Source organism: Mesocricetus auratus, unplaced genomic scaffold (genome assembly GCF_017639785.1).
Source record: "Mesocricetus auratus isolate SY011 unplaced genomic scaffold, BCM_Maur_2.0 Super-Scaffold_4256, whole genome shotgun sequence".
Lineage (NCBI taxonomy): Eukaryota > Metazoa > Chordata > Mammalia > Rodentia > Cricetidae > Mesocricetus > Mesocricetus auratus.
The window spans coordinates 22,616,290-22,634,461 of NW_024429182.1; positions in this window are offsets into that span (position 1 = coordinate 22,616,290).

Consider the following 18,172-nt stretch of genomic DNA (forward strand, 5'->3'; position numbering starts at 1 on the left):
TCCCAGAGGAAACCCTTCCGGGAGTATACAGTAGTCATATAATCAACCAGCAGTGTAGCCAGGCAGAGTGCCACACACCTGCAACCCCCACTCAAGACAGTGTGAGGCAGGAGTATGGGCGCTGGAGAGAGCCCTGGGCTACACTGGGAGACTCCATCTCAAAACCAAAAGCAGACACAGCAAAAAGCTCCATAGGAATATAGACCCACAGTTGCAGCTAACGTGGGTCTTCATCCCCTCCAAGACATGTGAGCCATGTCCCTCAGCACCTGCTTTGGCCTCTCTTCATTTTTGGCTATAACTACAGAGAAGATAAGTAAGGCATTCTGAGTTTATGGGACTCCAAGATAGATCGTTTTGGGGGGGTAAGAGATTTATTAGAAGAGTAATTAACACTATAGACAAACAGACAGACAGAGACAGGGACTCTGAGGAATGTTCAGGCCCACATGGCTGAGTGGTGTCCCTTCTTACAGGTCTCAGAGGAAGGAGAGAGGGTCTTAATAGGGTGCTGGCAGTCAGGCTGTCTCTGACTGCTGGGTGACAAATAGGAAGGAGGAGACTGTGTTAACGTGGGACCTGTTCTAAAAATCAGCTATGATGGGGAGAGATCCAGTTTCAGATGAGCTTGACCTGGGCAGCAGCCTGAGCTGGCCTGGGATCTAACGATGACCATCAAAGAAGGAAGCGCTAAGAGGGGAGAGGAAACCTGGTTTAGTGCCTTCCAAGGTGGTCAGTGTTTTCTTGCTAAACATTACCAGTCGTACAAATGTGAACCTGGGGCTCTACCATTTAATCTCTGCAGACAGAGTGTACAGCCCTTATCAGATTTTAGAAGTTTCTTTGAAGTCCGGTGCTTCATCTGAAATATTTATGTCAGTTTTCCTTTCTAGTCCCTGATATATTTTTTTTATCCCATTTTTTAAAATGTAACAGATCTGTGTCTAAGTGCCTACACTGGACAACAGAGATTACGTGGGAAACGAAAGAGAGAGGGCTGCTGACCTCTCAGGGGTGGGGAGAGAGATGACAGGAGGGCACATGCTGATACTGGGATTGTCTGACATCTTGCTTTAAACATACGGCATCCAGACCTAGACTCTCTGTTCGCTCCCATTTGACAGACTGGTCTGGGATCAGGGCACTGGGTATGTGTGGTTGGGGAGCTCTAGTTAACTTCTGCAGCTCTACTGGCCTCCATGTCTTCAACAGTGAGTCAGAGGGCTGCACCCCCTTGCAGTCTCCGGGGCAGAGGGCACCCGCAAGCCTTATTGCTCTATATTTCCGTGTTGGTACTCTCTCCAGTTACTGCTGATTTTCCTCCCTTCCAGTCTGTTCCCACACTGACAAAGATGGCTCCTGTGTACATAAATCATTCCTAACACCCCGGGACCTTTACCCTCCTCTGAGAACTTACTTTCGTTTATGGATGCTTTGAGACTGCGCATGCTCGGCTTTCAGCTTTCGCCTTGACCCTGGATGATCCCTGCCAACCTCAGATTTGTTATGGTTTGAGATCTGGGTTCCGCTCTGTTCCTGATTTAATAATTAACATTTATGAAATACTCCAAATATGTCACGCACAATTAGGTGCATCGGCTCACTTAGCCCCCGGGGGAACTTTACTAGGCGGTTCAGCAGTTCAGTAATTGCTAAAAGCAGGCTTGGGAGTCCCGTTTGTCTATACCACTTGCCAGCTTGTGGCTTCAGATGAGTGATGATCTCCGACTGAGCCTCTGTTTGCTCGGGTATAAAAGGGAAGAATAATATCTAGCTGCTAAGACGAGGAGAGGACTCATGACAAACCCCAGACCCAAGTGCTCTTTTTTCTTTAAAGTCTGTATTTTATCCCCATCTCATACATGAAAAAAGTGAAGCTTAGAGATGTCAAACATCTTGCTTAAAGTCACCCTGAGAGAGAGGGGCAGAGGTAGGATTAGAATTCAGGACCTCAGACACCTCATTGGGTGGTCTGGACAACTCTGTCCTGCTACCCAGGCAGGACATTTAATTAACAGGATTGCTGGCTTCTGAGAGTACCTCATTACAGCAGGGTTTTTAGTTTTTTTTTTTTCACCTGATCTACTGGCTTTAACTCTGAGACCACTAAGCTGGCAACATCCTTGGTCAGCTTTTGCTACAATAGTTACACTCAAGTGGTAAAATCTATCTTCCTGGAATAGAATGCTATGAGATGAAGGAAAGAAATTTTATAATAATATTAACAGAGCCTGTAATATATAAATAAGTTGCCAACCATTTCTTGAATCTCTTTATTTATGTATGTATGTATGTATTTATTTGTTTGTTTATTTATTTATTTGCTATATTGCTAGCCAAGTACGGACCACTTAGAGACACCCCCAGAAAATATAGGATCTTTAGCCTATAAATCTACCAGTTCTATCATGTCTTATGAAATTCACTATTTGATAGTATAGCTTTAGTACTGCCTTAATGTCACACTCATATCAAAAACTTTCCTTAATGTTTTGATATGCCTTGTATTATTATGTGCTGTACTTATTTTAATAAAACACATGGAAATGTCAGCCATACTGAAAAAAAGTACAGCTTGGTGAAAGATCACACAATGAGCATGCTCATGTAAACATGACCCAGATCAAGAAATAGAGCATAGTTCTCAAAAAGTCCATCCCATGTGCCCCTCCCAGCATTACACCCTCCAACGACAAGTGCTTTCCTGACTTCCAAACTGTGCCTTAGTCTGCTTGTTTGAACCTCAAGTGTTTTTCATGGTTCCCATTTGCTATGTTTTGAGTGTGTCCTTAGAAGTTCATTGGAAATGTAATCTTCAGTGTTTGAGAGATGGAACCTTCAAGACACAGTAACGTCTGGAGGAGGCTGCCACCTTGAGTGGGTTAGTGCCATCATCCTGGAGTGAGCTGGTACTAGAATGGGTTCCTAAGAAGGATGCGTTTGCTGCCCTCTGCCCTCTAATGTACATGAGCTCTCTTGCCCTTTTGCCTTCTGTCACAGGGTGAGGCAGCAAGAAATCCCTCCCTTTGACCTGAACTTCCCAGCCTCCAGAACTAGAAAACAAATCTATTCTTCGAAAAGGTATCCGTCTTGAGTTTGCCTTTATGGCAGTACAAAATGGATTAGGAGAGTGTGCGTTTATGTGGCTTCTTCCACTAATACTTGTGAGATTTGTCTGTGTAACTGTGGTTCCTGTTGACTCTTCCCATTTGCTGTGCGAGACTACATTTTATGCATACTTTATGCATCATCATCAACGTTGACTAGTACGAAGGACACTGCCATGTTTAGAACTGTATCTCTCTTGCCCACTTACTGCATTTCCGATGCTAAACCTTGGAAAGACTGGGCCTGAGTTCCAAATGCTGTTACCACTTTTTCTCCTTAGACTAAACTCTGAAACTCACATATTTACTCACAAACATATGCCAAGTGCCATGTCAGATATGAAGATCAGAGGCCCCTAGGGATTTCACAGTTAGAAGGGCAGAAAGATAAATAAGTCATGACAATATACTGTAATGTTGGAGATCACTATGGGTTTGTCAGAATTACTGAATGGTATAATATTTTAAACATTCCATTTTAACAAAAAGCGTCAGCCTGCACAAGGGACCGATCTTCTGGAATCCCCAGAGGAGCCTTTATGGAGCTTTGTGCCAGATTAAAAGAGTTGCTCTTTTCAAAGAGTCTCAGTGCTCAGCCAGTTGAGAAGATCCCATTAGGCATCAAAGAAATGCCAATACTGTTTCGCAGAGACCATCCTTCCTCTGTGCTCCCCTTAAATGCCCTCAGCTCTTTTGATTTCTTCCTGTCTCTCTCAGCCAGCACACCATCCTCTAGGCTTTAACCATCTCATGTGTCAACCCATAGCTCCTACATCTTTCATTCTCTCCAGCCCTCTCCTTGAATCCATATGTAAGTACCCCAGTTTTAAGCACTGATCAAATACTTCATCTAGCACAGTCAATGAACAGGTTTATAATGGTGCGAAGCCAGGCTGTCCCCTTCCCAGACCAACCATTCAGGCTGGCAGCCATTTTAAACCCTCCTCTTCCTCCTCCACATCCAGAGCTTTCTGATTTGACCCTTATTTTTCATACTGCTCTGACTCCTAAATCATGACTTCAATTATGGATCTGATCATCCAGTTTCTTAGCTTAAGTGTTGGGCTGGCTAGTTTTATGTTAACTCGACACAAGCTATGGTCATCTGAGAGGAGGGAACCTCACTGAGAAAACACCTCTATAAGATCAGTCTGTGGCAAGCCTTAAGGCATTTTCTCAATTAGTGATTGATGGGGGAGGTCCCAGGCCATTGTGGAGAGAGCCATCCCTGGCCTGATGGTCCTGGGTTCTATAAGAAAGCAGCCTGGGGAAGCCATGAGGAACACGTTGATAAGCAGCTCCCCTTCGTGGCTTCTGTATCTGCTTCTGCCTCCAGGATGCTGCCCTGTTTGAGCTCCTGTCCTGTTCATTTAATAATGACCAGCGATGTGGAAGTGTAAACCATTTATTTAAACCCTTTTCTCCCCAGCTTGCTTCTGATCATGGTGTTTCATCACGGCACTGGTAACTGTAACAAGTGCCATCATGCTCCCCATGTCCCCCACAGCAGGCTTTCCCGAGGCATTCCCTGACTGCTGCGGTGAACTAAGATGTGCCTCCTTTGGCAAGGTGCGCTGTAGGCTAGGATAGTGCACACACACTCATTTCATTGTATAGATCGAACAGAAACTTAGAAAGAACTGGTAACAAGATTTTGTCCAAATTCCATATCCTTGCCAGCCTCTGTGCTCTCATCGCCAGTATCCTATTATCGAATGACTGCCATTCCCCCTGCATTCCAAGCTATTGCAAGTCTTTATCAAAGCACAGAGGCCAAACTCTTCAACCAACCTGAAGTGGACTCCTTCCTCCTACCTGGTAAAGTTTTACACATTTTTTGAATTTTTTAAATTCAAACTTAGCCTTCTTGGGCAGATTTCCCTGGGGTTTTAAGGCAGAATTGGCTGGTTCAGCCACTGTGACTCATAATCCAACTCCATTATGTGCTTTCCCCTCTATTACGTGTCTCCTCTGTAACTAACACATAATCTGTCCTATTATGTGTTCCCGCTGTAACTCATAATCTCCTCCATTATGCGCTTTCACTGTAACTTATAATCTACTTCCATTATGCTGCCATTGCACTAAAGAACATCGTTTGATTGATATGTTTACTTCCTTTGCTAGTTTGTAAGTGGCTTGAGGCTTTTTCTCTGTTTTCCCACTGTCTGACACAAAGGAGGCATAAGAAAAGGCTAGGTGAACCAAGGCCAATGTAACAATTTACAGCAGGGATGGCTAGGTTGTGCTGCTGTGACAAATGACAACACAGAAGTTTGTGTTTCAATCAGACTAGTGTCAGTCTGGCTTATGGATTGGATATTGTTATCAATTTACATGTCTGTAATCACTCTGGAGAACTATGTGTGCTTGTGTACACATACTCTTTTTTTTTTTTTCTGAGACAGGGTTTCTCTGTGGCTTTGAAGGCTGTCCTGGAACTAGCTCTTGTAGACCAGGCTGGCCTTGAACTCACAGAGATCCGCCTGCCTCTGCCTCCCAAGTGCTGGGATTAAAGGCGTGGGCCACCAACGCCCGGCTTACACATACTCTTTTTTACGTGTGATCTACTATATATAACATAAACAAAATTATTCTTAACAAAATAGAATCACAATTTAGTGAAATTGATTGTATTCACAATTATGGAAAACAATCACCACTGTCCAGAGCTAGAAAAACTCTTATAAGCCCAGACGGAAACACTCTCCTTACTGTGCAGCCACAGCCCACCCTGACTTCCCCCAGCTCCTGGAAGCTAGCAATCTGCTTTGCCTCTTACGAGCATTTCTTAGGAGTGGAATCATACGTTAATGTCCTTTTGTGTCTAACTTTTTCACTAGTGTAAGACTGTCGACTTTTATTTATTCTGTAGCATATATCTGTACTTCATTCTTGTTTGTGACTTAATATATCATTTATATTCATCATATTTTGTTTATCAATTGATTGTTTGATAGGTAATAGTCTTTCTGTATGTACTTGGCTATTGTAGCTGAGCTGCTATGAATATTTGTGTACAGACTTATTGAATGCTTATTTTCTCTTCCAGGTGTATACCCAAGAGTAAAATTGCTGTGCCAGGCAGTGATGGCACACGCCTTTAATTCTAACAATTGGGAGGCAGAAGCAGGCAGATCTCTGTGAGCTTGAGGCCAGTCTAGTCTACTGCATGAGTTCCAGGACAACCAGGGATACACAGCAAAACCCTGTCTTGACAAAAAAAAAAAAACAAGCTAAAACAAACCAGAAAAAAAAGAGTAGAACTGCTGACTTACATAAGGATTCCTTTTTTTCTTCTTTTTTTTGTTTTTGTTTTTGTTTTTTTAGACAGAGTCTCAGTGTGCCCTGTCTGGTCTGGCACAGGTTACCCACCTGTCTCTGCCTTGCCTTCTTTTTCTATTTATCATTGGTGCTGAGACTCAATAGGCTCTCCTGGCATTTGGTCTGGCCACAATGGGATCCTATCTACCAGCTCCACACACAACAGATCTACTCTCTTCCACCAGCAATGGATCTGTTTTATCATTCACTGATGACTTTGTCTTCTATTCAATATTGGCAATTGGTTTCTGGTGGGGCTACTACCTCTGACCATTGCCCTCTGGCTTGATCTCTTTCTTCCTTCCTTTCTTCCTTTCTTTCTTTTTCTTTTTTGGTTTTTTCAAGACAGGGTTTCTCTGAATTGTTTTGGAGGCTGTCCTGGAACTCGATCTGTAGACCAGGCTGACCTCGAACTCACAGAGATCTGCTTGCCTCTGCCCTATGGACATCTCCCTGCCCTTCTGCTCCTTCCTGGCTCTTTCTCTCTCTCTCTCTCTCTCTCTCTCTCTCTCTCTCTCTCTCTCTCTCTCTCTCTCTCTCTCTCTCTCTCTCTCTCTCTCCCTCCCTCACACACACACAAAAATGTCTTAAGATTATGCTGTAGACTCATCTCAGGTTTTATAAATTGCTCATTGGGATGTTTTAAAATCTGTATAATTTGTAACAAAATTGGCTTTAAACTTATAACAAAAGGCTTATAATTAAAATTATATATATACATATACATATATACACACATATGATTCAATTCTTATTTAAGATATATGTGTGTATGTGACCTGGATTTAATGTTATATATGTGTAAATGTAACCTGGATTTAACTTTGTATGTATAACTTGAATTCAACTCTTGTTTAGGAAAACATGTATTATATAGGAATCCTCCATCTTGGCTGGTGACCTCATCAGGATGTAGGTAGGCACATGACTGGCCACCATCTTTTCTAAGGTTTAAGAGTACGTACCATGAGACACTTCTTAATCCCAATGAGCTCTCTGTTCATTGTATCTCCTTCTAGAGTAAGGTAGCAATGAGTCTCAAATATTTTGGATTGGTGTAGACTTTTGTATGATGATAAAAATGTAAGGCTATATTTGTCACAGCATGCTGTATATGTGATTCAACTCTGGTTTAGAATACACTCTACATGGTGATAAAAACTGAAGGTCATAAATGTCTATTCAGATTAACAAAAGCCAGTTTAGAGATTTCCATCTAAACACTTTGTCTTGCCAAGTGTCCAACACCAACTTTCTAGTGAATGTAGATAAGTGGCAACATATGTCCAATAAATAAGGTATCTGATAAATAAGATTTATAGATTCCTAAAGTCTGCCCAGGTTTCTAGTAATATTTGTCTAGTTTCATCTTTACCCACTTTAAGCTTTAGCTATTTGGATAAACTAAGCCATGCAAAAACAGCAATATTCTATGATGGAATGTCTGGCCCCCTGAGAGGGTTCTTTGTCCAGGGTTGGGACACTTTTCCTCATCTTCTCAGGAAACAGCCTCAGCAGTTTGGAACACACTTGGTCTGTTTTCACCCATGGAACAACTATTTTGATTTCTTTATTGAGCCAATTATCTACAATTAAAAAGTTTCATTTTGATACTAGAACAGCTTCAATTTAAAGTCATTATTTTTAAGGCTAAAGCTAACAGGGATAGGACATAAAGTCCTAGTCTTATAAAAGCTACTAACTTATTATAAACAGTTAAGGATAATTACAAAATTCAAGTTAATGGTCAGTCACCTTAAGCAGGAATGGAATGTAAAACCCTAGTCTTATGAAAGCTGCTAACTTATTGTAAACTGTTAAAGAGCACAAGGTAATGACCAAATTCTTTAACTATAGTCATGCTAAGTACCAATTAATTAACTACATACATAAGCTCGACTTAGTCACCTTATATGTTTTCAAAGTTAAGCCTAAAATAAGTAACTAGAAACAAGAAACTTCATCTATTCAGACATAGCTAATAGATGGTCCTCAAATGCTTCAGAGATCTGCAGAATATGGCATTTAAAGTATTTATTAAAAGCTTTTCATGATAGAGAAGCATTCCATCTCCTGGCAGCACTCCTATCTCCTCCAAAGAATATGGATGGGCACAGAAAAACCTCCACCTAGTGTAGGAGGAAGTCTGATGCCGCCATTAAACATGTGACTTATTAGAGGCGCATACAGATGAGGTAATAAAAGGGCGGTTTACCACACCGCTAACCACACCCACTTTAGGCAGGACTAAAGACGTATACGGCTGGACGTAAAGATGTATGCGTACGTAGGCGGAACTACGTCACTAGCCAGGCCCACTTTTGGGCATGGCTAGGGGCGTTATGGGGGAAGGCATAAAAGACAGCACACAGGAAGTCTCGCTCTCTTTTCCTGGAGTTCGGCTTCCGGTCCAGCAGCTAGCTGAGAACTGCTTGGCTCCTCTGGGTTTGGTATCTTGTGAGTAATTTTCTACATTAAATACTTAGCTTTACTGTCAGTAATTGTGTGTCGCGTATCGTTACAGCGTCCGTTGAAGCCTACAACCTAGAGTTTGCTTTAAATGTGGCAAAGCTGGCCACAGGGTGAAAAAACTACTTTTTGCCTCAGTTGCTGCCAAGCCCCTGTCCAGACTGTGAACAAGCAGGACACTGGAGAATTACTCCACTTTGCCTAGACGAGGTAGGCTGGTCCCTCCCCTCAGGTTCTTACTTCACAGCAAAGTCTGTCAAATCCTCTGGGCCTGGCAGCCAAAGACTGAAGCTGCTCTGAGACCTCTGCCCTCAGTGACCATGGGGGAACCTGGGGTAGCTATCAAGGTAGCCAGTAGGTCTGTCATTTTTTATTAGATTTGGAAGCGTTTGGTCTACACTTGTGCTTACTCAGGTGAAATGTATTCATCTCTGACTTCTGATGGTGTTGACGACTAGGCTAGGGATAGCTTTGTCAGTTTAGCAGCAGCACTCAAGGCTTCAGCGGACGTCTCAGTTCTCTGTAAAATTCAGGCCACAGGCCCAACTCTCGTAGAGCTACTACTGGGTCTAGATGCAATTTACCTTGTTACCAGACTCCAAAAGAGAGATATACTCGTAAAACATGTTTCAGTGTAACTTTTAACCATTCCTTTATTTAAAGGAATTCACTCTACAGTGACTGTCCTCAGTAATCAACCACCTATGGCTCCCTGGTAAATGATTAAATAGAAAAAACGGTGTAAAGTTTATGTGAAGATATGAAAGCTTAAGTTGTGAGGCTCTAAGATGATGTTTTAGGGTCTGAAGTGTTTTAAGGTGTGTAAATGGAAGCTATTAAGGTGTGTAAATTCAAGTTATAGAGGTCTGAGGATTAAAAACTTAAGTGACAATTAAAAGAAAGTGGTTTAAGGTATATGTAAAAAATACGTTTCAGATTTTTTTCTCTGTTTTGTTGTGTTAAGATGCCAAAAGTCAATAGTCTTAACATTTATCAAGGGAATTCTGATAGGATATTAATCTAATTCTGGTAAATAAAGTATGACTGCTATTATCATAGTCAACAAGATCAAGATTTTAAATTCCCTTTGGTTGCTTTCTAAGTATAGATTTAAAGGTGCTTCTCATTGTGCTAAAAACATCTCCTAATCTATATACATTGTCTTCTGGATAATAGAAAGAGTGCCAATGTTTTTAACCAGAATCATTTTTGGGTCCCCTATGACTCAAAGGCGTGAGTCTACTCCCTTTTCTACAATGTAGATTTCAGTGCAGATTATAGACAGTGGGAATGCTAATGTGTCTAAACTTATTTCTTTTTGTAAAGTCAGAAGAACTATTGTAAGCTCCAAGGAGTCAAACACGGGTCAAATGGACTCCAGATAAGTACTGTCCTCAACAGCCTTAGTTTCCCCATTTCTGCCTGTTCTCAGTGTGGGATCTCCTCCACCTTTCCCGGTCTTGGGACTCCCTTCCCTCAATTACTAGGATCTAAGAAAAAAATTCCCCTAAAACTTCCTAACTTTATTTTCCATCAGCATCCTGCCAGGTCCCCCCCAAAATCTGCATACCAGACAGCTTGAAAATGGCTACCCTAAAATGGTCCAGCCTCACTAGACCTGCTTCAAGTAGACCTGCACTTTCCAAGTGCTGAATGGCCCCACAGAGCCTGGACAGCAAGTGAAACAGCTAGCTACTCCCAGGACTTGGCCAGAGTGCCAGCTCTTTCAGTTCCCACAAAGATGCCATTGCCCCCAGACAACGGGAAGCGGTCTAGAGAACACTTGCCCCCCAGCCCCACCTGGCCTGTTACCCCTTCCTGTTTCCTAACATTTTTACAATAAAGAAAAGGAAGGATGTTAGTTTGGACCAGGGTAGCAGCCTGCCTCTGCCACCAAAGCAGTTAGGTTATGTCATCCCCTGTTGATAGGTACCTTTCCACTGTTAGCTCTGGGACGTGTGCACCCCTTAAAAGTGCCCTCCAGGCACAGCTGCTCTCTTGCCTCTCTTCTTGTCTCTCTCCCTGCCTCTCTCATGTCCCCACTCTGACACGGCCTTTCACTCTTGACACCCCTCCCCCAACAAACCTCTTGCACTAACTCTGTTGCACGTGGTGTGGGGTGTTTGCTTACTGGCATGCCTTGGCAGGACCAGTGGAAAGGTACCCACTTTGCCTTTCTTTGTTACTGATGACCACAGCATATATTTGTACCTCATTCTTGTTTGTGGCTAAATAATATCTCATTTATATACATCATATTTTGTTTATCAATTAATTGGTTGATAGATAATAGTCTTTCTGTATGTACTTGGCTATTGTAGCTGAGCTGCTATGACTATTTGTGTACAGACTTATTGAATGCTTATTTTCTCTTCCAGGTGTATACCCAAGAGTAAAATTGCTGTGCCAAGCAGTGATGGCACACGCCTTTAATTCTAATACTTGGGAGGCAGAAGCAGGCAGATCTCTGTGAGCTTGAGGCCAGTCTAGTCTACTGCATGAGTTCCAGGACAACCAGGGATACACAGAAAAACCCTGTCTGGAAAAAAACAAGTTAAAACAAATCAGAAAAAAATAAGAGCAGAACTGCTGACTTACATAAGGATTCCTTTTCTTCTTCTTTTTTTTTTTCTTTTTCTTTTTGTTTTTTTAGACAGAATCTCAGTGTGCCCTGTCTGGCCTGGCACTCATAGTTACCCATGTCTTCCAAGTGCTGAGATTAAAGGTGTGTACCACCACACCCAGTCCTACATTTAATTCACTGAAGAATGATCAAATGTTCCCAAAGGTCTATGCCATTTTAGATTCCCTCCAACAGTATACAAGTTTCCATCTCTCTATACCATCACCACTAATTGTTATTTTCCACTAAGTATTATTGCCACTATTACTAGAATTTATGTATGCTCTTAATACATTCACACCACTCTTGTTTTAGTAGCTAAAGCAGGTCATGTGATGACAGGAAGCATTAAGACAGGTGGGAGACACCAGCAGGATATGTGCGAACAGCCCTAAGGACAACCATACAGTTAATATCTAGGGAGGAGAGTGGTATCAATATGTCTCATCACTTATCTGCAGGTCCATAAACACAAACCAGATTACTAACTCCTACTTAGATGTTATAAAGTTTCCAGAAGTGAATAAGCAGAAAATCACTGACAGGGATGCAGATCTGAACTGGGAATCATGGGGAGGCAGGAAAGAATAGTAGAAGCAAATTTAAACTGCGGGTTAGATGTGGGAGCATTCCTTTCTAGCCCGAGCAGTCACAAATGTGAGGGAGGGAGACCAAGAGTTCTGGGCTAGCCTAGGCTATGTAGCAAGCCCCTGTCTCAGAAACACAAGACATGGGCAGAAAGATGGTTTAGTGAATGAAAATATTTGCCACAAGAGCCTAACAACTCCCAGGGCCCACATAAAAAAAGCTGGGTGTGTTAGCACTCAGGCTATAATCCCATCACTCCACTGCTATTCGAGGCAGAGACAGGAGAAATGCCCAGAGGCTCAGAGGCCAGCTGGCATGGAGTACAGTACACCAAAGAAAAGCAGCGAGAGAGACCTTGAGCAAAGTAGGAGAAATCCAAGTCTGAAAGTTGCCCTCTCGCCTTCATACACCCCGTGTGGCATAAGCACATGCTCACACACACTTGCAACATGCACACACACCCCCACACACACAGGCACATACACACATGCACACCTACTCAAACACATGCACACAGTTTTTTCGGATTAAAAACAAGCACAGAAGTGACAACAGTTTTAGAAGTAACTTCAGCAGTTACATTTTGTTAAATTAACTAAACACTTTTTTTCTGATGAAATTACAAAATCAACGTTAAAAATAAGAGAATAAAAATCTTCCTGGAGGGGTTTTTATCAAAAAGGGACATTTCGTATAAACAACCTTCCTGTTACCCAGCAACCCGCCTTGGGAGTTCCCACATGGGATAATTGCATTTGGCAGTTGGTTCAACCTTGAAATGATCTGTTTGTGTTCCTTGCTCCCTGAAGTGTAGAGGTCACTGCAGATAATAAATAATGTGGAGGCGGCTCCTTGTTTCTGGCATATGGTAACATGGTCAAGTTGCCTGGAAATACTCCTTTTTGCCTTTTGACATTGACTCTGTGCACATAGTTGGGCCATATTAGATGCACATTTCAAAGTCTAAAGATATAACCTCCATGGGGATGACAGGGCAGATAAGATTTATGCCCTTTACCCACGGTGTAGCTGTGTAATCAATAAACAAACATGCATTATTAATATGGGTGTGAAGCTCAGCTCCACCAGTATTTGTGGACATTTGTTAAATTAGAACAACAATGTATTTAGCCTTTGAGGGCTAAATTAGTGTGTGTGTGCACATATATATGATTATATATATATGTATATCTTTAAACAACATATGACACATAGTAAACACCACATACATGATGATTTTGATGGATTCCAGATCGTGTTCTCTATCAGAAGATGACTTTCTTTTCTACTCCTTTGAGTAGAGGTACTCCATCCATGTGCTTCTATAATGTGTGGTACACCTCAGGTCTAAACAGCATTGAAAGGGAATTAGGAGTTTTCTTTTAATGGCCTGTGTCCCCCACCAGTCTGTGGCAGGTAGAGGCTTAGTAGGTCTTCCAGCAAATCCTGGTGTTAGAAGACTTCCTTGCTTGTGCCCTGAGACTATACAGGGGGCCACCCTTATTTACTGGGGAATGTGGAGAGGGAAGTAATTTTCTGAGGTTTCCCAGGACTTTACAGAGAGTTTGTAGGAGAAAACTGCTGAGTCACAGCATGCCTGTTAAAAAGCAGATAATCTTAACTGCCCTAGCGATTTGTAATCTCACTGCTTGGGCCAGTAGCTGCTACCAGCTGCCCTATCAGGAAGCAAACAACCTCAACTATGCATTGTATAGTCTTTCAGTTCTGATTGCTGGTAAGGAGATTCACTTGAGCTAGAGTCAAAACAAAAGCCGTAAGGTGGGGTTTAGAACATGCAGAATGTAACTCAGAATCCTTGGGCAGGAACACAGCTGGGTGTCTGAGGAAAAGTCATGAGTAAGGTGACCTTGGACTCCTCTCAGGTTCATATGGTCCCTGGACATCACCAGCTCTCCCTAACTCTCTAACTCTTCAGGCTGCTTGTCTTTGCTGCTCTATTCTTGACTCTCCTGTCTGTCTGTCTGTCTAATCTATCTATCTATCTATCTATCTATCTATCTATCTATCTATCTATCTAATCGGTGAGTGGAGAGAGAGACTCAGAGAGAGAGAGAGGGAGAGAAAGCTCAGTTCTAGCTGCACCCTTAGAATTTCTAATTTGGTAGCCATCAGACTTAACTTCCAAGAGTGAATCTGATTGTTCAAAATGGGGCCAGATGTCTCTATTGATCTAATTTATAATTTCTAATTGTTTATCATGAGTGTGGTTGCTTCACTCTGAAGAATAGGGCAGCCACTCCTTGCTACAGTTTGGATGTGAAGGGTCCTGCTAAGGGCCACTGTGGTGAAGACCTGGTCCCCAGATGGTGGTTCCAATCACTGGGAGCTAATTATATCCTGCGGGCTCTGGACCAATCTTTAATCCACAGATAGGTTCATAGTTCTATGACCTCATAAGGAAGAAATGCATCATTGGGAATATGCCTTTGAAAAAATATCTTGTCCCTTCTTGTCTCTTTGCCCTGGCTTCTTCCTGGCTGCCATGAGGTGACAGCCCTGCCCTACCACACCTACCTGCCATGGTACTCTGCCTCACAGCTCCCCACGCCCTCCCCTGCCTCCCAGGAAACTACCTAATCATAAGTCAAAAGAAGTATTTGCTCCTTTAAAATTGTTTCTCTCAGGCATTTGTCACAGCAGTGAAACACGAGCATGGGCATATGAAGAGCATAGCTCATGATGGTCCCTAACACTTTGAGTGCTCAGTCGGCTCAGTTAATGACAGTCAAATGAAATCAATCGTTCTTGTCAAATCTGAATACAGTCATAAGTGGGAAACACTGTCTAAGGCGAGCACTATTTCAAGAACTTTTTTATAGGCAGCACAAAAGACTCTTTCAAATTCTCGGACACCCCGTTCTTTGCTCACCTATTATCTATGGACAGTTTTTATAACAAAGTTTATCATCTTCAGCATGTGGTAAGAGTGTAACCACTCAAACAAGACACTCTGGACTGAGTGCTTGTTCAGGGGTGGCACGTCCATGCATGGGCTGACACCAACTTTCTACCTGAGTCCTTCAAAGTCAGTGATGTTGGTATTTAAGGATCTGTATAGCTTTCTCCTCTTTTGCCTTTGAAGCCTTTTCCTTCTTCATCCTCTTGGAACACACCTATCATTTACTGTGCCATGGGTATAAGTGGTGCAATGCTTGCTGTAACCAAGTACTGTGAATGTCATTATTCTTTGAAGAACATACTTGTGGTTGTTTTTGTACTAATAGGATACAGAGTGCATCTTAGTTAGCCATGAACCACTGGCTTCAGTAGATTGAGAGCTGTTTCCTTGAGGGCATTAAACACATACAAACAACAGGTCTTTTGCTAGAATTTCATTTTAAATGAGCTGCACAATTCTCTAAAAACAAGAGGATGCATGTTCTTCTCTTTAGAATTCTCTTCCTTTCCTTTTACTTGGATCACTAATTGCTATTCATTTTTCAGATCTTAGCTTGACACACAAACTCAGGTAGGAAAACAGTTCTCTAAAGACTGAATTTCTGTTGGGAGTACGCCTCTTTCAGTTTGAGTGGGAGACTTTGTCTTGGTCAATTAAGGGTTCCCTGTAGTCCCAGAGTTGTATAAAAGTTTGGATATCTAGCACTAAGGGTTGGGGGATTAGAAGTGGAGGCATTCATTTTCCTGAAGGTTTTATGATTTCATTTTTCTTTAGAGCTGAATAGTATTCTATTCCATGTATGTGCCAGGTTTTCATTATCCATTCGACACAGATGTTGATGGATATCTAGGTTGCTTGCATTCCCTTGTTTCCATATCCCTCTATAGTGACTACAGTAGCTTTAAACATGAGGGTGCAACTATTTCTGTGGTAGGGTGTGGAGTTCTCTGAATATATGCCAAGAGTGGAATAGCTAGGTCGTATGGCATGTTAATTTTTTGAGAAACCTCCGAATTGATTTCCATAATGGCTGTTTTAATTTGCATCCCAGCCATCAGTGAATAAGGGTTCCTTTTTTTCCACATTCTCTCCAATATTTGTTGTCAGAATTCTTGATGATAGCCATTCTCCCTGGGGGTGAGGTGGTATCTCATATTAGTTTGAATTGCATTTTCCTGATGGCTAGGGATGTTGAATAATTTTTAAAAGTAGTTTATGGCTATATGAGTTTCATTTTCTTTTTAGAAAACTGCCTATTTCATTCATTTTCTCATTTGTTGATTGGCAGTTTCACTTCCTTATTTAATTTCTGCAATTCTTTGTGAATTCTGAATTATCAGCCCCTTGTTTAAAATATAGCTGATAAAGGGTTTTTCCCCTGTTCTGTGGAGCATCTGTGTGCTTTTCTGATAGGTCCCTTTGTTATGTGAAAACTCTTACAGGGATAACCATGAAACATACACTCTAAAAATCTGGAACAGAAGAATTTCTAAATGTTAAGTCATCTCTCAAAATTAAAGGCAGAAGATAGAAATAATTTAAGTAGATGATTGCAAGCAATGAACTAGAAACTGTAATCAAAAGCCTTCCCAGGACCAGATGGATTCACGGCTGAGTTCTAGCAAGTTTTCAAGAAGACTACACACCAAATCTTCTTAAATTATTCCATAAAAGCTAAGAAACACTACCAAATTCGTCCTATGAAGTCACTCTTAGTCTGACACCAGAATTAATCTACAGATTTAAGGTGATACTTACCAAAACTCTGGTGTTATGTTTTACAGATGGGGGGGGGGCAACACAAGAATTCATATGGACAGAAAGACCACAAGTATCTGAATAGTACACAGCTGGAAGTATTAAAATGATCAACCTCAAACTATACAATAGAACTTTAGTGATAAAGACAGCCTGTTCTGGCATAAGAACAGACTGGGAGAACAGTGGATAACTGAGAAGTTAACAGACAGTAGAGGTTTATTTTTCAAAAAATTCATTTATTTTTATTTTATGTTAGTGAGTGTTTTGCCTGTATGTATATACATATGCGCACCATCTGTATGCCTGGTGCCTTCAGAGGTCAGAAGAGGGCATTGGATCACTGGATCCCCTAGAACTGGAGTAATAGCAGGTTGTAAGATACCATGTGGGTGCTAAGAACCCAAACCAAGTCCTCTGCAGGAGCAGCAAGTGCTCTTAGTAACTGAGTCATCACTCCAACCCCAGCTCCATCTAATTTTTGACCAAAGGAGACAAAAACATACACTGGGAAAAAGACAATCTATTCAACAAAAGGTGCAGGGAAAACTGGTTCTCTACTTGGAGAAAAATGAAATTAGGTAAATATATTTCATAGACTCAACTCGAAATTAATCAAAGATCTTAATTTAAAACGTGAAATGTCTATGATTCTAGATAAAAGCATAGGGAATCCTCTTTAATACTATTCAAGTCAAGGTTTGATGAGGGAGAGACGTTTTCTTCAGTGGTGTAGCCGCTGATCTGGTGCCCGTGCTCCTGTAAACTCTCTCCCGCATTCCCAGAAATAACTCAAATCAACTCATAAGTCACAAAAACAAATATGAGAAAGACATGTGATGGGGAAGTCCTATGTATATGTCAATAAAGCACTGTTGTCCAATAGGGAAGCAAGATAGGTGGGACTAGGAGTCCAGGAGGACTCTGGGAAGGAGAGACACAGGGAGTCAAGATGTAGCTACCATAGGGGTAAGAAGTCCTGCCCCTTTCTCCGGCAAGAGAAATACTTAGATTAACAATTATGGAGTAAATACTTAAGTCAGAGATAGCCAGTAAGAAACAAGCAAGGCCAACAGCTTCATAATTAATACAGTGTCTTGTGTGTTATTTGGAGACTACAACGTGGCAGAGCCCAGGTGACTGACTGGTGGGGAAAAACCAAAGCAGCTGGCAAGGAAAAGGCTTCTCTCAATAGACATGAAAATAGAAGGAGATTTACTTGAGAAGGAGAGAGAGTAACAAGGGAGTGGTATGATCAAAATATGTCACATACATGGATGAAAATGTCATAATGAAGCTATTATTATGTGTAGTTAGTATAAGCTAACAACAACAAAAAAACACCACCACCTCCCCTAAAGAGGAAAGAGAAGTCTTTTCCCA